The sequence below is a fragment of the Lepidochelys kempii genome, chromosome 14 (genome assembly GCF_965140265.1).
Source record: "Lepidochelys kempii isolate rLepKem1 chromosome 14, rLepKem1.hap2, whole genome shotgun sequence".
NCBI lineage: Eukaryota > Metazoa > Chordata > Testudines > Cheloniidae > Lepidochelys > Lepidochelys kempii.
This window is the reverse complement of record NC_133269.1, coordinates 12434353-12453474: the sequence shown is the minus strand read 5'-3', so window position 1 is coordinate 12453474 and position 19122 is coordinate 12434353. Positions and strand designations below refer to the sequence as shown.

Genomic DNA, 19122 nt, shown 5'->3' with positions numbered 1-19122 from the left:
AAAATATGATTTCATAGGATCAAATCTTGAAGCTGTCACTCAGTCACAGCTCCATTTAAAGTCAGTGAAAGTTCTGCCTAACTAAGGACTTAGTGAGGAGTCCAGTCCATCCATATAGCTTAATATGTAAATAGAAAAATAACTCTTAAAATCAAATACAATTTTTAATACAGAAGTATATTTAGATTAGGTTCTTAATGCAACCCTCAAACTAAGTCCCGCTCTGCTTGCAGGACATGGCATTACTCATGTGAGTAAGGCAAACAGGACTTGGCCCCTAACTGCTGGCATAAGTGAAAGCTGCAACTACAAATTTTAAGGTGAGGAAGAAGGAAATTCCAAAGGACATTAAGACTGGCAGACCTAAAAACAAATAGAGCAGTATCTGGAGGTTGTTACCCTCTAAAGCAGTGGTTCCCAAATTTTAACAACCTGTGAACCCCTTTCGTTAAAATGTCAAGTCTCACGAACCCCCTCCTAAAAATGAATATTTCCAGGGATTTTCTCCTTTACCTGAGTATAAATTATAAAAGCAGTGATCTTGGAAATATAAAATTTGTTTTTATGACATGCTTATTACACACTATTATTAATTATTATTTATAATTACAGTATTTTTATTACATTATGAAAACAGCAACACTCTTCCAAGATCTCACTTTTGTAGCTTGTATCACTTTGAATAAGCCTGTTATAAGAGAAGGCCTCTATGTTTCATCAAGGGGTATCAGATGTGAAACAGCATGAACATATTTAAGAAACCAACTCATCGTTCCTCCTACTCAAGCATTCAGGTCTTGAGCAGTCCAGGCAAACAACACGCGTTACAACAAAGCTTAAACTTGTTCTTTGTCATCATTTTAAAAACAATACTAGCTGCCTATTTAATTTTAAAAACAGCAAAAAAAATCCACCTCCCTTTCCATTTCTTATAAGGAGTCTTTAAGTTTAAATCTCCTCTGTGTGATAGATATGCTTGCTTTGATCTGCGTAGCTCTTGGAAGTCTAGGGGCTCCGGGCTGCTGACCAGGGTTCCTAGGGACAGCTCTGTCTACCATTAGGGAATTTTTTCCCCGAGAACTCCCTGTAACATTTTGCGAACCCCAGTTTGGGAACCACTGTCTAAAGTATATACATACATTTTAAACAGTAAATACAGTATGACAATGGTAGGACAAAAACTATATTTTATGCACACTCCTTCAGAGAGCCCAAGCACCAGTGTGTTTATTCTTAGTAAGTCCAGTACCATTCCGAATCATAAGAGGTACAGGTGAAAGTATAGATTTTCAAAGTGAGGTCACAGTCATGGTATGTCTAGGCCAAGACTTAGATCTGCTGTACCAATCTCGACAATATTCCTTTAGGTGAGAGCATTCTTCAAGATTATTTGGCAGCAATGTAAATTTGAATGGTAGCACAACTGTAAAATAGTCACCTTTTTTCCTTTCCGCATCTGCATTAATGTGGATTGCCTGCACTTATCAAGAGCAAAGCAAGCCCCATAAAACTCAAGGGTAAAAATTTAAGAAGCGTCTCAGGGACTTAGAAGAATAAGCCCCATTACAAAAGCACTGTAGGGTCAGATTTTTAAAGGTATTTAGGCACCTAAAGATGCAAATAGGTGCCAAGTAGAATTTTCAAAAGTGCCTAAGGCCCCGACTTTTAAAGATTCTGAGATGTTGCTACATCTAACTCATTTAGGAGCATAAGTATTTAGGTGCCTTATTCCTATCGAAATAAATGGGAGTTAGGCACCTAACACCTCTGAGGATCTGGTCTGAAGTCTCACTGAAGGCCAATGCGAGTTAGGTGCCTAAGTTACATTTGAAAATGGGACTTGGGCTCCTAAGTCATTTCAATTTTCAATTGTTTTTTTCACCCAAAGTCACATAGATAACTATTTAGAAAAGTAAGTTCAAACATTAATTCTGGAAGTCTGTTTCCTACATTATATCTATCTATATCTGCTCTGACAGCGTATCAGACTGTCCACAGTTCGTCATGGTGAAAAACAGACAAAATCATTTACTATTCTCACTTCTTGTTCTCAAATTATATACGTGATGAACTAAATTTGATGCAAGTGCACAAAACTCAATGCAATTATACTAGGGATGAATTTGGCCCCATCAGTTTACTTTGCAACAGTCATTTGATGTACAGTACTTTTTTTTTTAAAAAAAAATCTTTAGGAGTTTTACTCTTCTCACAGCTGATTTACCATTCTACGTATGGTTAAAATATACTAGTAGCATGTGTGACAGGTAGGGCAATGTCCAAAAATATCTTTGGGAGATCTTACTGTACTAAGTTTATGTACCATTGTGGGCTAGTGATCGTATTTAATTCCAGGGGGGAAGGGGGGGAAGAGGGGGAGAAGATGACCACAGCCCCTACAGGAACTAAGAACATTGGGGAGTGATCGCACAAATTGAAAGGTGATTAGGCAACAGGTGCCAGCACCTGGAGAAATTCACCTATACAAGTTCAACTGGATTCTCCAGAGGCCAACAGACTAAGAACGGTCTATTGGATACATAGTCCAAGTTTAAACTGATCCAGGACCTGCTTTCTGATCCAAACAATGGACAGGACCTTCTGTCCAAGGGGACGGCCCCAATTATTAGGGAAGGGTTGGAAGGACTGATACCAACAAGAGCCCGTGTGGAGATGGGGTAATCTCTGGTAAGCTAATTAGCATGTGTATAGGTTCTCATTATTTTTAATGTGTTTTCTCTGTAAAGCTTTTATCTTAAGAATAAATGTGCTTGCTTAGGAAGAGCTGTGTGGTATCTTAACTGAGGACCCTATTATAGCCTCTGAGGCAAAGGAAAATCTGGCCTGCTTAGGCAGTCTCACTTGCTGGGGAATTCACAATGTAGGGAGGGAACTGAGTAGCCTGGAAATACCCCTGTCAGGAGGGGGAGAAAGATGCGTGCCTTCAGCCAAAAGAGTTGATCTCTGGGGAGACTTAGTGCATCATAGAGGGGAAATATAGATGCAGTTGCCTTGAACTGTGACAGTATGTTTTTTAATAGTTATACAAAATGAACCATAATGCTTAGCAAAAAAATAACTAGAGAAAAATTGTCTTAAATTAGTATCCAATGTTACCTTCAATTACATGGAGCAGATAAGTGTTTAAAGCATGAAACCATTAGCTTATATTTTTAAGGCAATTGTTTTATGGAGGATGGGGAAAAAACCATGAAAGAATGACAAGAAAAAGCCCTTTCATAGGAGAAGAGTTTACAAATTTCAGACTGATTATTTATGATAAATGTCTAGTGACTATTATCCTAAAAGCAATCATCTGTGCAACAGTTATTTTAGCACAGTGTAAAATAGTATTATACTTTCCTGACATTAATTTGTCTTGATTATTTATTCTAATGTTTTTTTATTTTTATTGGTGCACTGAATTACAGAAAATGCAGCATAATTTAATTTTCACTATCATATAGGAAGAAATCACTGGAGGCATTATAATGATGAACGAACAGCTATGCTAATACCACAAAAAAAGATGCAAAAATGATTTATGTTACTTTCTTCTTCTATTTGCAGTTCATTAAGTCACTGTCTTCTTGTAATGACCAAGTGAAAATTAAAGTACTTCAGAGAAGAACTTTAGGTTCAGCATCATTAGAGGAAGAGAAATGGGTTCTTTGATGAACTTGACTGCAGAAATCTATAGAGCACAACTTAATCAGACTACACATTGATCTTTGATGCTAGAAGGCAGGCTTAAGATTGAATAAATCTTTTTAATGCATATTTTGGTTTTTAAAAGTAGCATATGATGCATGAGAATGATTTATATTCAATATACTTCAAATTCATAAGGTAAAAAATGGTATACAGTGCTTTCCTTTGTCCTCAATGTAAACACAAGCCTAAAGCAACCAGTTCCCTATACTGTAAGATGTTTAGCTTTTAAGACAGTATTTGTGACAGTGAAGAACAACTACACACCAAACCTAGGAAAACATCATATTGGTTGTTACTAATGAATTTTGAAATCACTCATGATGAACAACTTTGTTCATCTGATAAATGGCTTTGAGACACAGGAGAGAATAAATAGTACAGATAATAGCGAACACCTATGTAATTAAAAAACCTTACTTTTGCCATCTTTCCTCTAGACAGATCCTAAAGTACTTTATTAGATTGTTTCAGGTTAGGTACCATTGTTGGGAGTCTTTCTTGAGCTGTGGCATACAGGACACTTACACTGCCAGTATTCTGAGGCTCAAAAGAGCATGTTACTTCCATTCTTGAAAGTCTGCTTGGCTCTCCAAACAAATACAACAGTGAAAGAAGTATCAATCATAAAAATAAATTATAATGCACCTTTTTCATTTCCAACTTCCTATTCAAATAATGTGCCTATTTGACTGTCACAGAGCACAACCTTCTCAATTTGCACTGATACCGACAAAGCTATAAAGCTGCTAGCCATTAAATAAAAATACAGTGGAGCATTTTTAATCAGCCTAATGTGTTTTAATTACTGTAAATGAGATTATTTTATTGCTTTAAGGTACTAAAATTGTATTATTTGGGCTGTTTAAAATGTGAGCTTTTAAACAGTCCAAATCATTTTGAAAACATAAAAATCCCTTATTTTTAGTGACTATATATTATAGCTACAGATGTGCCAGTGACTTGGTGTATTCAGTAGCATTTTTGTGACAAAAAATAATTCTTACAAAGCCACTGAAATTCAATTTAATGCTTACCAAAGTCAAGCCGCCTAAATTGTACAGAAACAAAGAACAAACAGCATCAGTCACTTACTGAACCAAAGCATTCATGTTCTGAAGATATGACACTAAGCTTCCATGTGGAAGCTGCTTCCTTTCTGGGTTTACCATGGATTATGTACTATATACGGCACACGGAGGCCCAATCCTGAGATTGGATTGGGCCTGGCTGGAACCTTAAATCAACACAGAGCCCTAGTAATTTCACCAAGGCTCTGTGTGGGTGGATCCCTGTCCTTAAAAAAGATTCTCTGTGCCACCAAATATGCGCCCAGTAAGCAAAGTGCTTCTAAATCTTTAATTGTCTGAACAGCTACATCACAGACAACAAGAAAACCTTTTGCCAGTAGTGATACAGATCTGCCCATGACACATTTCTAACCAGGAGCACCTCAAACCTAGGGTCATTTTTATATCCCAAAAATACTTTATTTTCTTCATGTGAGGTTTGCTCTGCCTCCCCCAAGATAAAAGTAACTAGACCTGCCCCTTCATTTCAACCAGGAGGGCTTATAGTACAGACGTGAAACATAAATCTCATGTGCAATAGGCCTGTGTGGCAGAAGGCATAACAAACCCCTTACTACAGTTTAATACAGATACGCTCGTAATCAGCTGAAAAGGTTTCATGTCTAGATAATGTGAAGTCTTGATTTGTGAGAAGCAAGATTTTTTTCAGCTAAAGTAAGTATAAGCCTGGGATTTTGTGTATTATGTCTCATTTGAATGTAAAAACCACAGATAAAGGGCTTTGAAGGTATAAAGAGAGGACGTGCCATCAGCTTTCCTAACAACCCAAGACCTTTCCAAATTCACTTCCAGATGGCACTTTGAACAGTTAATCTTTTTTTTTTTTTGAGGGGAGGGATGAAGGTATGGCAAGAGAATTAAAAAACAGAGTGGCTTAAAAGGTCCATGGAAAGGGAAGAAAATATACACAAGTTCCTGCAGACGCTGCACATCCATAATCTGGGCCTTTAGCCTACTCCTCCCCACCCGGAGATGTGGATATCTGCAAAGGGGTGTCTGCAGGGCTGTGCTGAAATGTTGCACAAGTTCTTTCCCTTCCCATGCTTCCCCTTGCCAGAGCCATGGGCTTTTGTTACCTCCTACTCCAGGAAGTGGAGAGCAGCATTGGGACCCAGTTCTTGTTTGGTCCTTAATCAGACAAATTAATGAATGTAAGAAATAAGGATGTCAGGACCTGGCTCCGAGTCATTGCAATTTGCTGATCTGCTTTGGGTTAATTTACAGACTAGTCTCTCCCCATTATCATGACAGAAATTGCATTTCCTGCTGAAAGCTAAGTCCTTGCTCCATCACCCATCAAAATTCCCACTGACGACAGTATGTGTATTGACTGAAGAAGGACACAGCAGGATTGCTAAAAATCAAGCCCCTCACTACAGATCGAATACTGGTTGGAAATAACTATGATTACAAGGACAATGGACAGCACTGTTTTCTTTTACTCTTCAATTAAAAAGATGTGTTTATGGTTTTTCCCATGGGAAAACTCAGAGTAAATAAAACAGGAAGAAGAGTTGGTGTAGCATTCAGATCCAGGAACAAGCAAGTCATTTAACTTTTACATGACTCAGTTTATTCCTCTGTAAAATGGGGATAATACCTACTTCACATAGATGATGGGAGGTGTCATTAATGTTAGTAAAGTGCCTTCAGATGAAACATGACAGTATAAGGGTAAACTATTGGCATTGCCTTTAGGTGATGATTTTTTAAATCATTGTTTAAGTTCTAGATGGATTTGTCAGGCTTTGAAAATGTTTTCTTTCAGCAAGTTATCACCATTTTCTTCAACTGGTATCGCTACATCTCCTCTACACAGCAGATTGCATCTGCTGCCTGTCCCCAGAGAGGTAACTCTTAACAGCAAAGTACTTGATTGTAACTAAGCACCATGCCCCTCATCACAGTCTCCCCTTTTTAGAGCTCTATCCATTTTTCATAAATAAATCCGTCTGATTATAAATCTCTGCCAAAAGTGAATTCTTGATGTGGATCCCTGCCAAGATATTATGAGGACATGTGAAATGACAACCTGACAGAGCAAATCGCTAATGGAGATTTATTCAGGGAAAGAGGTTTTTGTCATGATTCTCTTACATAGCAGCACCATGTACAGTGCGGGTATTTCATAAGGAAGCATTGAATACATAGGCAGATAAGCAAGATGAGCTCACACGAACACATGATTGACTGCAGGTATCAAGCAAGAGCAAGATTGCTGTGTGTAAGGAGGAATTTCCAATCATATTAATCATTATGGGGCAAATCCACCTCCAACCACTTTGGCTGTGGCAATTGTCCCTTGAGAGTGGAAATATTGTGACTCTATTGCGTAAGGGGAGGAGCTAGGCATACGTACATGCGTGTGTGTGTGTGTGGGTGGGGAAGAGTACACATGTACAAAACCCTGCTGGCAGCCTACAAGGCCAGAGTTTGAGCCAACTAGTACCTATGGACCCTTTGCTCCTTCCCACACAACAGGGCTATGTTATGGGCATTTTGGGCTTCTGTTAGTCTGAGATAAACCAGATAAAACTAATCAGCAGCCTCAGTGGGCTGGGGGTGGTGTGAGGATTCCTCCTTGTCTGTCCCCTGCAGAGCTCCTCAGTGTCCAACCCAGTTGGGCTACCGGGTGGCTGAGGATTTGTCCCTTCAGCCACAAAAAACAGTTGCTATCAGGTGGAAAATGAAAAGGTCAGTGCTAGGAAGATCCATCTTGACACCAAAGCAACATGTTCCCCCGTGGCCTATTTTCCACTGATTACAAACTATCAGTCATTTTACTTTGGAGAAGAGTGTTTTCCAAAGGAAAATAAGTTACGATCATGAACAACATCCCACCTCCCACCCAGTTAGCCAGGGAAAGTGTCAGTTTGCTGCAAGTTAAGGAAGCAGCCTAATATTTTACTGAACAATCTTTAGGTCACCTACTTGACTGAGATGCTTGTTGGCTGCTGTTATAAAAAGGATGGTGGTTGTCTAATGTGTTCCTGCAGTGCGACAGGTGGGGCCCTGCCAAGGATTCTGGGATTTTTATACAACTTGGCTTAGCTGAAGTGAAGTGTAGTTTCTCTTTAGTATGCGAATATTAAAAGTTGAGAGGTACAGGCCATTGCTTGGGATATGGGTTCTATTCCTACCTCGCAACTAATTTACAGAGTGGCCGCATAGCTTTGGGCAAGTCTCTTAACATCTCCGTGCCCCTCTCTAAAATGGCAACAATGGTACTTCCTCCATAAACACTAATGTGTACAGGTAGTCACAACTTGTCCTCCACCACACAGTATTTGGGACCTCAGTGCTCCCCCCCACTCTGTGTGAGACGAAGTGAGCCAAAACCTGTAGAACTAGCTTGCAAGAGGACTGGGTGGACAGGAGAGCTACCATCACCTAATTTTCTCTCTCTCTCTCTCTCCTTCCCTCCCCCTTAAACTCATGGAAGCCCTTGTGCAGGAGTCTAGTGAGGATCCAGATCTATGAAGGAGAGAAGACAGATGGACCAAGGGTGAGACTCTGGGACACTGCCTCCTGAATTCTTCCTGCCAGATCCATGGATTATATTAACTCAATTTCCATCCAGTCTGAGTGTGTAATCTGTGAGGGTTTCTCTGCCTGCTGCAGAACCCCTCAAGCGGAGTACAATTCCAAGTGGCAGTAATGGTCAAGAAAACCACACCAGAAAAGACCCCAAACTGCACCTATAGCAGCTGTGCTTTTTAAAGATTGCACAGAGAGTGCATTGCAATCGTGTGGTGTGACTTTAGTTCCTGCAGACATACCCACGCTAGCTTTAATGTAGCTGGCTCCGGTACTGATAGCAATGAATCTCTGGCAGTGCTATATAAGCCAGCCTGGAACCAAGGGGAGCACTAGCATGCTCTGTTCCAAGCACATTTAAATAAGTCTTTTGGCTAAGATCAAGCGTATTCACTGATATATCCTCTGTTGGATATATCCTCTGTTGCAAGGGGATGGACTAGATGATCTTACAGTTCCCCTTCCATCTCTCACCCTAAGATCCTATGATCCTATTTCACTATTGAAAGCAACAATGATGCAATCCCACAATCTCTCTCTCTTTTTTGCTTTCCCCCAAGGCTGGCAATATTTCAGTGTTACATTTAGGACTGTACTTCATTAACAGATTTAATGAATTTGCTGGTGTGATCAACGGAACTTGGAAGAACAAAAAATATTTCTGTTGCACAATAAAAGAGGATTTTTTTTATAGGTTTTACATGTTAGGTAATCAGCTTCACAGATGATCAAAGATTAACTTTAAATGGATGCTGCTAAGAAAGATCCTCAGTCTTAAATCAGCTTTCCTGCATTAAACCTTCCTCTTTAATCCTCAGCTCCAAGTAATTTTATAAATAGATAAAATTGAAAAATCCCTTAAACCACACAAATATAATCAGATGAATCCCGTTGCCAACCTCCTTTTTCTTGGGATATCCCCGAGGAAACTAAAGGAAACAGTGTATCCTCATCTGGGTTGCATTATTATTCAGCAGTAACATAAAATTATTAATAAACAGAACAAAACAACCACCTTTCACCCGGTTCCATAATGCCATCAGAGATGTTTCTGTGTCAAGATTTAAAAATAGAATTGGTATAGTAACAAGCACCCACCAGCCAACAAGTAAGGCTCAGAAAAACACTATCTGCACAGCACTCTGCTAAAATGAGCACGTGTCATGCTGGATTCGTTCTGCACTGTATTGTTTCCAGTCATGCGCATACAATGAGCTCTGAAAGCAGGAGCTTGTTATCTGTTTGGAACAATCATCCTACTGAACAGCACTGTGCACATTTCTGGAGTTAGATAAATAACAGAATAATAAAGTTTAGAAGTCAAATATGGGTGAAGAAAAGCATGGACTTGTAAACAGTACTCACAAAATTTGTTCTGTTTCAATTGTTTTCATGGTTCATTTAAGATACAGGGGTCAGATCATGATCTCAGTTATAGTGGTGTAAATCTACAACGTCAGTAGAGTTACCCCAGATTGGTGCTGGTTTGAAAAGCAGAGTCTAGTCGGTAAAGTAGCATCACCACCTTGAAAGTTGACGTTTCATAAGGTAAGTTTTAAAACAGTTTCAGGTATTGAAACATCTCTCGAGTCCCCCACCAAATTGTGTAGTATTATACTCACATTGCCCTATTTTTACAATTGCTTTTCTCTCTTGTTGCTGTGGGAAAGACCCACACAAACTAAACAGGAAGCTAACAATGTACAGGGGAAAGAGTGAAATTGATTACAAGCAAAATGTTGTCAAAGGCGTAAAGAAAACAAATTAGAAAAAAATTGTCATCCCTTTTTCAGTTGTAGTTACCTTTGGCTATACTTGAAACAATTATAGGTAGACATTTTTCAGACTGGAATGTGATTTTTAAATTGCCAGTGTCTCTTTTTAGTATAGAATCAATACATCTGATTTTGCTGTCACTTACACTGGGGTTTGCACTTGTATAATTTCACTGATTTCCATGGAGCTACTTATAATTTGTACCAGTGGGAGAATCTAGCTGTGCATGTTTTCCTGATTTGACTGCGTAATAGTATCATATATATGTCCATATGATTTAAATAATCAAATCTTGTTTCCCCCTTATGCACTGGTCCCCACTCAGGAAGACAGTGAGCACTTCACTTGGAAAGAGAGAGCGCCCTAGCAAAAAGCAGAAGCAGCATTTAGAGGAAAGATACATGGAATCATTAAAAAGACAGTGGGATAAAAACAAAACCAAACCAAAAACCTACAGCAGTAATACCCACAAACAGACAAACATTTGTATTTGGCAATAAAAATAAAGCCACAGTAGGAACTGTCACATCATATGATATGTAGACTAGATCTACAAGAAATGGACTTTAAAGAAATGTATGCACATCAGGATGGAAATATGCACTTTTCAGAACGTTGCTAGTAAAAACAAATATATGTAATAATATAATAATAAGTAATACTGGGGATGGGTTAGCTTGCCTAATTTAAAACCCACTCAAAAATCCTGGGTTCAAAAGTTAATCACATATGTTAGCAGGTCCATGTTCTGCTTACCATGGACTGTGAATAAAGGAGCAGAAAGGAAATTTCTGACTGACAAATAAATGTGCTGTATATAGGGCACCCACATGTACCAGCCTAGCTATGGGCACTTGCTTTAATTAGTAATAATCTGACATGAGGACAAAGCAAGTAATCATTCTAATTGATCAAACTCTAGGATTTTATTTATTTAAAAACGTGTAAAATATTTTCATGGGGGGGGGGGGAAGGGGGTGGTGGAAAACAGGGGTCGCGTATCAAGGCCCCAATCCTGTACTCTTCGTACATTTAATACTCCCACTGAAGAAGAGAGTTTTGGATACACAAGGATAGCAGGATCAGGATTAAGCCAACACAGGGCTGTTCCTTAGTATACTCTATAGCAATTGATTTGTCCACTCATGTTTTAAGTATATCAGGTGATAGAGTTTCCACTACTCCCCCTTGGGGAACTCTTTCACAGTCTAGTAGATCTCACTATCAGAAAGTTTTTCCAGATATTCAGCCTCAATTTTCTTTTAATATCTTCCCATAACTTCTGGTTATATGGCACTTATACCCCCATAGTGCAATGCGGGATCATAGCTCTGGTCTTCCCTTAAGGCAGTAAAATTGTGTGTCATAATTAACAGCCTGCAGAATTCACCCAAGGAAATACTCAGGTTGCCTACCCAAAAAGAGAAGACATTTCTATTTGCTGGGATTGTTATGTGAGGCAGGATAACCTTTTCTATATTACTCCTTTGAGTAAGGATATACTGCTGGGCACAGGATCTGCCATCTTGTCTCCATAACTTTGCCCATGGGTAGCTTGAACTTTATGTTGCAACACACATTCAGGGCAAAATGACACCCCAGCTCCTTGTGATGTTGCATTCCATAATGCTGTATAAAAATATGTTTATAAGTGTGGATATGATGTAACTGGAATATGCTTTATGCAAAAGGTCTCTTGTAAGGTATCCTTACAAAGCTTATAATCTACTGAGTGTGTTCATCCTATCCGTATGAATGTATCATTCTTGTATCTGAAACTAGGAATATGTAGCATAACTCTGAGGTCCTATTGTAATTATGCAAAGTGTGGGCCATTAATGGTGGTTTAGAATCTTGATGGCTCCCATTGTCTAGGACAACTGACCGTAGATTACTCTGTTTACCTGCAAGTCTCCCCTGCATACCTACAGACCAGTCCAGGAGGACTAGAAGGGAGCTCACAGGACATGTGATCATGTCTCCTGAACTGGAATCCATCTTTAACCTGGTGCTTTTCCATTTAGAAGGAGGGGTGGGAACCCAGAGAGAGACAAATGATTCCCGCCTTGTGCCAAAGCTATAAAAAGGGGGTGGAACAGAACAAAGGGGGCCAGTCATGAAGAAATCCCCTTCTTACCACCTGAGCTGGAACTAATCAGGATTGTACCGGGGAAAGGATTGGGCCCAGACTGGGAAGGAGTCCAGTCTGTAAAAGAAGCTTATTGGAACATCTCTGAGGGTAAGATTTCATCTGTCATCAGTTTCTTCACATGTTAGGCTTAGAACTGCGTGTTTTGTTTTGCATGTGCATCTCTATCAGTATTATAGAAGGCGGACAATTTATGAGTTTACCCATATACGTTTACCCTGTACAGAGTAAAACGGATTTATTTGAGGTTTGGATACCACTGGGAGCTAGGTGCTGGAGACAGGAGTACTTACTAAGCCATTTTCAGTTAAGTCTGCAGCTTTGGGGGCATGGTTCAGACTCTGGGTCTATGTTGCAGCCGGCTGGCATGTCTGGCTCAACAAAACAGGGTTCTGAAGTCCCAAGCTGGCAGGGAAACCAGGCTCAGAGGTAGTTTCAGTACATCAGGTGCAGTCCCAAGGGGGTCTCTGTGACCAAACCCGTCTCACTCCCCTTTGCAGAGCTGCTGGGAAGCATGGCAGAACCACAGAAACTGAACAGTGGTGCTTGGAGGCATTCTGACAGCATAATGTAGACAGTTCACATTTTAATTTGACTTGGGGTCTGAATCAGCATTTGAATCAAACTCCTGGGCCTCAGAAAGTTTTTAAAACACTCCATGGTTTTAATGTATGTATTTTTCCTCCATGTTTTTTTTTGCAATTTATCTACTGTCAACTGATGCAAATCTGTAGCAGTAAGAACACTGCTGTGGCAGCTAGTCTAATTTATTATATGTGCTTGAATCTCATACTGATGATGCAGAATAGATTGGGATTGTAAAGAAAGAAACACAAAACCAGAATGGTAGTAATTATTCATTCTGCCAGTGAGGTTTACTAGTCAGGCATTAAAAATAAACAAATGGCAGAAAAGATTCTTTTGCAAAGCTAATATACTGCTGTGGAATTTCTGCACTGCCAGGCACATGCTTCCACTGGCTGGTTTCACTGGTAGATAAAGCGATTTTATAGTGTCACATCTGTCACACTGACCCTCACAAAACACTCGCATTTTTATTCTTTTCTTGTATAATGGATTATTTCCTAGTAGAATACTAGATTAATTATTATTGCACATCTCTATATTAGTAAATAAAAATCGAAATCTGGTCTGCTGTTCTCAGGCCTAAAATTTTTGATCTAGTATGAAACTTGTGATGGAATTCTAGCACTTTATTCACTGAATTTGAACCTCCTTCCACTGAAGGATTCAAGCTTTCTTTACTTGGACACGGTTGAAGAAAAAACCCCAAGAATGAAAATGAAGCAAAACAAAGAAATAAAACCCAACCATCAGAAAGAAAAAGAAGTCTTGTTAAACTAGAAGCCAACAAAAATTTTGTATTAAGTAATGCTACATAGTTTAATTCTGTGGCCTAGGGCACTGGACTAAGTCTCAGGAGACCTGGGTTCCATTTCTGGCTCTGCTACTGGTTTGCTGGGTGGCCCATGGCCAAGTCACTTCCTGTTCTACGCCTCGGTTTCCCCATCTGTAAGTTGGGGATAACAATACTGACCTCCTTTGAAAAGCACTTTGAGATTTTATCTACTGATAAAAAAGTGCTATATAAAAGAACTAGGTACTATTATTATTATCCAAACTCCTCCAGAGTTTTGGGGTATTTAGATCTAGAATTTTGATTTGGGCCATTTTCTAAACCATGGTACATGCCTCACAGACAAAAATGATGGATTCAGGAAGACAAAACGCTCTTAGCTATCTATCAAACTGTAATTAGTTTAATTACTAATTAATTTAGTTTAATTACTAATTAATTTTCCTGCCTCATCAACAATTTATTTCCAAACAAAACTTCCCAACACTAGAGTTTTTCTCCTCCCCATGAAACTGTACAGTGAATTCTGACTCCAAGTATATCAGTAAGTCTGCAAGCCACAAACACACTCAGTACACACTCTTACATATGCTTTCCCCGCCACCTCCCTTTTGTGGGCTACAAGAAGAGCTGGCATCAGGCACTGGCATTGTTCACCGTAGCAAAGCCAAGGTGACCGTATTACTGCTTGGATGCTCATCACAGAATCTCAGGGTTGGAAGGGACCTCAGGAGGTCATCTAGTCCAACCCCCTGCTCAAAGCAGGACCAATCCCGAATTTTTGCCCCTGATCCCTAAATGGCCTCCTCAAGGATTGAGCTCATAACCCAAGGTTTAGCAGGCCAATGCTCAAACCACTGAGCTTACAATACAGCAGAGTGAGAGCCGCCTGAAAATAATGCAGCTTTATTTATTTTGGAAAGGCAGAGCTGCTGTTGCTTTGCTGGGCTTCCTCATCTGGTTGGCTTTGCATTTTTGGGATGAGGAGGAGGTGGTGGCAAAGGTGGGAATTATTTGGCTCTATTTAAACCTTTGCAGGAAACTGAAACACCTTCAATTCCAGGGACTTGGGGCATGGGGCACGTGTTGAAGATGATTAGACCATGAAGGTAATTCCAACTGGCTGGAAATGCAGTTCCCATTACAGATGGCCCTGAAATAAAACCTCAGACCTACCCACTCCCAACCTTTGCAATTCCACAGAGCTTGGGGGTCAAGCCCTCCTGGGTATTCCATGACAGACGGACCAAGGAAAACTCCATGAAGAGAACCTTTGCTGGCTTCTCCTCTTGCTTCACCACGCCTAGCCAGTCACGTGTGCTCAGAACAGGGCAACCCGACCCTTAGCTGACCACTTAGGGTATGTCTACACTGCAAAGAAAAACCCACGGCACTGAGTCTCAGAGCCCAGGTCAACGAACTTGGGCTCACGGGGTTTGGGTTGTGGGGCTTCATCACAGGGCAAAATTCTGCTTTTACTTACAGCAATATAAAACAGGGAGTAAATCCTTTGTTTTCACTGGATTTACTCCAGATTAACACTAATGTGAATTAGAACAGGATTTAACCCTTCGCGTAATGCTTTGGAGACATAACTATGCCACTCTCTTTTTGTTTTTAAACCCATCAGATCACTGCCAATTAAGCTACCATGGATTTACAGCAATGCAGTAACCAAGATAATAATTTAGACCAATAATTGTTGGGGTTTTTTATGGCTTTTATATTTAATACTTAATCTCTGAATATACACAAATATTCCGCCTGTACAAACCTAGAGCACAACATCCCAGTATAAGCATATGCTGCATAATAATTTTGGCTGAATATATTACATTTCTGAGGATGCAGTGATAAAGAAATATATAACGGATGCCGCAGGTATGGCAAGGAATGGCAAGTAGCTCTTCAAACCGCTGTTTTGAAATGCAGTGTCCCTCTGTAAACACCTCTTCAGATATTTGGAGAACACATCATGAAAGGGCTGACACATTTTCAGATATAACTGCAAGGGCAGCAGTAGCTAAAGATTTCACACCTCCTGCTTCATTCAGAAAATACCACGATTTGTATAGCAGGCTGATGGATGAATCAGGCTGTTGACAATCTCCCTTCCAACACATGCAGCAATCCAATGAATTCTGTTGTTCATTAAGGGAGAGGGAATTAGCTCCCAAAATATACAAAAGTGAGGGTTCAGCTACTGTTGGATTGGGGGGAAGGGCCAGAAGGGTGGGCGAAGCTCTGGATGGCACAGCAATGACCCTCAGCCAATAGCAGCACCCCATACATGTAGCCCAGTGCCTCTGAGGCTATGTCTATGCCACACAGTTAATCCAGGTAATTGGCACCAGGTTAGCCTAGACCAGGTGTGAGCATCCCCACTGCAAAGCCACACCATGCTACTGTGTCCCCACTGATTCTGCAATTGCTCATGTGTCTGGGGGCCTACCCCATGGTTTTGTGCACAGGCACTTTATGGATCCTTTCCCAGTCAACTGTATGAAATACAGGAGAACTTGTCTGTCCTTCAGGGGAAACTGTAGTAAGAGAACTGGGGGGGCTATTAGCACTTGAGTGATTTTTTCTGAATCCTCATTGCAAAAGGGGTGGGTTCTAGCCAAAGTTAAACCAGAGTGCAGGGTCTAGCACACCCTCCTCCCCCACAGCTGGGCCAGCTAGCCAAAGCTTGAAACACATCCAAACACGTTAGAGTTTTTTCTGTGTGAACAGCCGGAGAATTAAGGTTAAAATCTGAGTATGAGCCTGGTTTAATGGTGCGGTGTAGATATACCCTAAGACCAGTGGACTGCAGTGCCACCCCTAAAAGGTGGTGATTGGTAGAAGCAGGCCTCTTTCCGCTGCACTCTGTAAAGTATCCAATGATCCTGAGCTCTCTCTTCCTTCCCAGTACTCACCTATCCTCCTCCCTTGTGACGGGGCACTTGTTTATATGTAACCTCATGGCTTTGATTTTATAGCTTTTCCCATGGGTGTGACAGGACAAGACTGAAGTGGCAGATCCTTCTCAATCCAGGAACCTGCCATTTCATTATGTGCCAGGCCTACACAGGGGCAGTGAGTCATCCGCAAGGATCTCCGTTAAGGCTTTGTGTGGAATCAGGTATGTTTCTTGGGGCCCAGCCATCATGGGATGCTCTGATTCATGTGTTGTGGCAACAGCATCCTTCCCGCAGATATAATCTTGAGGTGGTTCAACAGTTTGGTTGGGAAGAAAGGCATGGAGCTGCTCAACTGAATCACGAGGAATTGTGTGCTGCCACAGGGCAGCTTTTTCAGTTGACCATGCTGGTATGGTCTTAGGGTTGGGGTTGGGGAAGCACTCACAGACCAACAGCAGCAGAGAGGACATGGAAGGACTTTATCTGAGCAAAGAGAACTTCCACCCTTTCAGCTAGGAGTAGCACAAGAGGACTCTCATTTGGATGGTGCCCACTTCTCAGATGTGGGAGCCAATAATCCTCTATTTAGACATAATATTGGAGAGTGAGAACTGACAGCAAGGTTTGCAGGCAGGACATGGTAGCTCAGCTCCAAGCTAGCAGCACCTGAGGTGGTCTGTCTTTGCAGCTGGGAGTAGAGTCCTATTTGTAGTGATAGTTTAATTACAGGATAACAGTTGAGTGTCCCATCCCTGAAAAGGACAAGAGATGGGGAGAAGGCCCTTTCCTGCGAATTAAAAACAATCCTATTTCTGTGCCAAAGAGTGTTGGATTGGCAAGGTAGCCTGCATGGGACTGCAAATCTTGGAACTGAACAGGTCCCATCAGAGCCTGATATTTTGTACATATCTTCTAATAGTCTAAATTAACACTATTGACATTGTCATCAATGACTATAATGCTGGGACATTTTGAGAGGGAGATCCCCCAGAAGGCAGTGGCAGGAAATATTCTTCCAATTAATCTTTACGGAAAGTGCTGGGTATCTGAGGTTCACGGGGCGGGAGGGGGGTGAAGGGTGTTAGTTTCGGGGGAGGTGGGAGAAAGGAAGGGAACACAACTTTGCTCATTGGTTTTCCTAACTCTCGGTATTTTCACAGAGGTGTGCCATTTTTCAAGAAATCCTCTTTACATTTTCCTACTTGCAAGCCAACAGTTTTAAAGATTACATTGCCAATAACAGAATGGTATGACTTTTATGGAGTGGCATTGCTTTTCTGGCCTTGATTCAAGGTGGAGAGGATGGCAAAAGAATCAAAGCCACAGTTGTATAGCAGGCCCCTGCAGTGAGCTATTAAATGTATTTTATTGCCATCTTCAACTGTGGTTTCACTACAATGGAGTTACATTTGCCAAGCCTCAACTGACTTGATTAGTGTAAACTTGCACTTACTGAAGGTAATAGGATTTTGGCTTATAAGGATGGTCTCTTGTAAAGGCTAAATACATACATATTCTGTTCCACCTATACAAGTATAGGCAGACAGAACAGATATATATGCATAAAAGCTATACAAGAAACCACCTTTATCAGCCAATCTCCTCTCTTAAGAGATGGCCCTAATTCTTCTTCATTTAGGTGAGCAGATCAGCTCCATTAAGAAATTATTTTTATGTTAGTGTGCCAAATTAAAACATGTTTCTCTGTATTTGATGACCATCTATACTCTCCTTTTTCTTTCTGCATTTCTTCTGTCCTTTTCCCCTTAATCTGCCCAGATGTGCTGTAAACTAGGCCATGGATTCCTCCCTCTCACCTCTGCTTTTTCTCCTCTATTCTAGAGTATTTCCACTGGACACTCCAAGAAGTTCCACATCTGGATGGGTAGCATCTTCCTAAACAGCATGCTTAATTTTAATGGATGATCTGTCACAGACCTCAACTATCAGGATTGCACTTTTTAAACCAGAAACTTTACTGAATGCGCTACTTTATTAATGCCTGCCGTTTCTAGAAGCCATAGTTAGAAGAATTTCTCTGATTCAGGGAGCTAGTTAGTGAGTTATTTGCTAAAAATGCTGAGACAACCCAAGCAGTGGGAAGCAGAATTGTAACAGGAAATAATATTTCAACGGCAGTGCATTGGAAGAGGAAGCGTTTCTGGTATTAAAGAAGGATCTTTAATGAAGGTTTGGTTTAGTGAACATTTGTCAAAAGCTGGAGTATGCTAATTCACCAGAATAACGGCACTGTGAGCCACCAGAACTGTCCTCACTGCTCTGAGCCTGTCTATAGTAGGAAAATGATTGAGACTTGCACCTGTGTAGCTAATGATACAAACTGCTAATGCAAGTTGTCAGAGTAAAATTTATCCAGGTAATCACTGCTTTATATCAGGAGAGTGCACTTACATTAGGGGTTTAACATGGTGTGACAGACCCAGACCAGTGGGGTACAGGAGTCTGGTAGAAGACAAATATATTGGCCACTGGATGAATAGTTTTCTGTTCCCTGAATGACCAGAGCAGGGGCTGCCCTAGAGCAATCAGGAACCTGCTAGAACCAATTAAGACAGG

The 19122-nt window shown here is 40.6% G+C and overlaps 1 protein-coding gene and 1 long non-coding RNA gene across 4 annotated transcripts in view; one reads left to right on the top strand and one right to left on the bottom strand.

Annotated features, from left to right (window-relative positions):
• CA10 (carbonic anhydrase 10) overlaps positions 1-19122 on the bottom strand; it is a 339096-nt gene that overhangs the window by 138495 nt on the left and 181479 nt on the right. The gene's annotated exons all lie outside the window — the stretch shown is intronic.
• LOC140897637 (uncharacterized) lies at positions 16668-18734 on the top strand. Its single transcript, XR_012154772.1, has 2 exons — positions 16668-16766; positions 18388-18734. It is a non-coding gene; the product is annotated as an uncharacterized lncRNA (long non-coding RNA).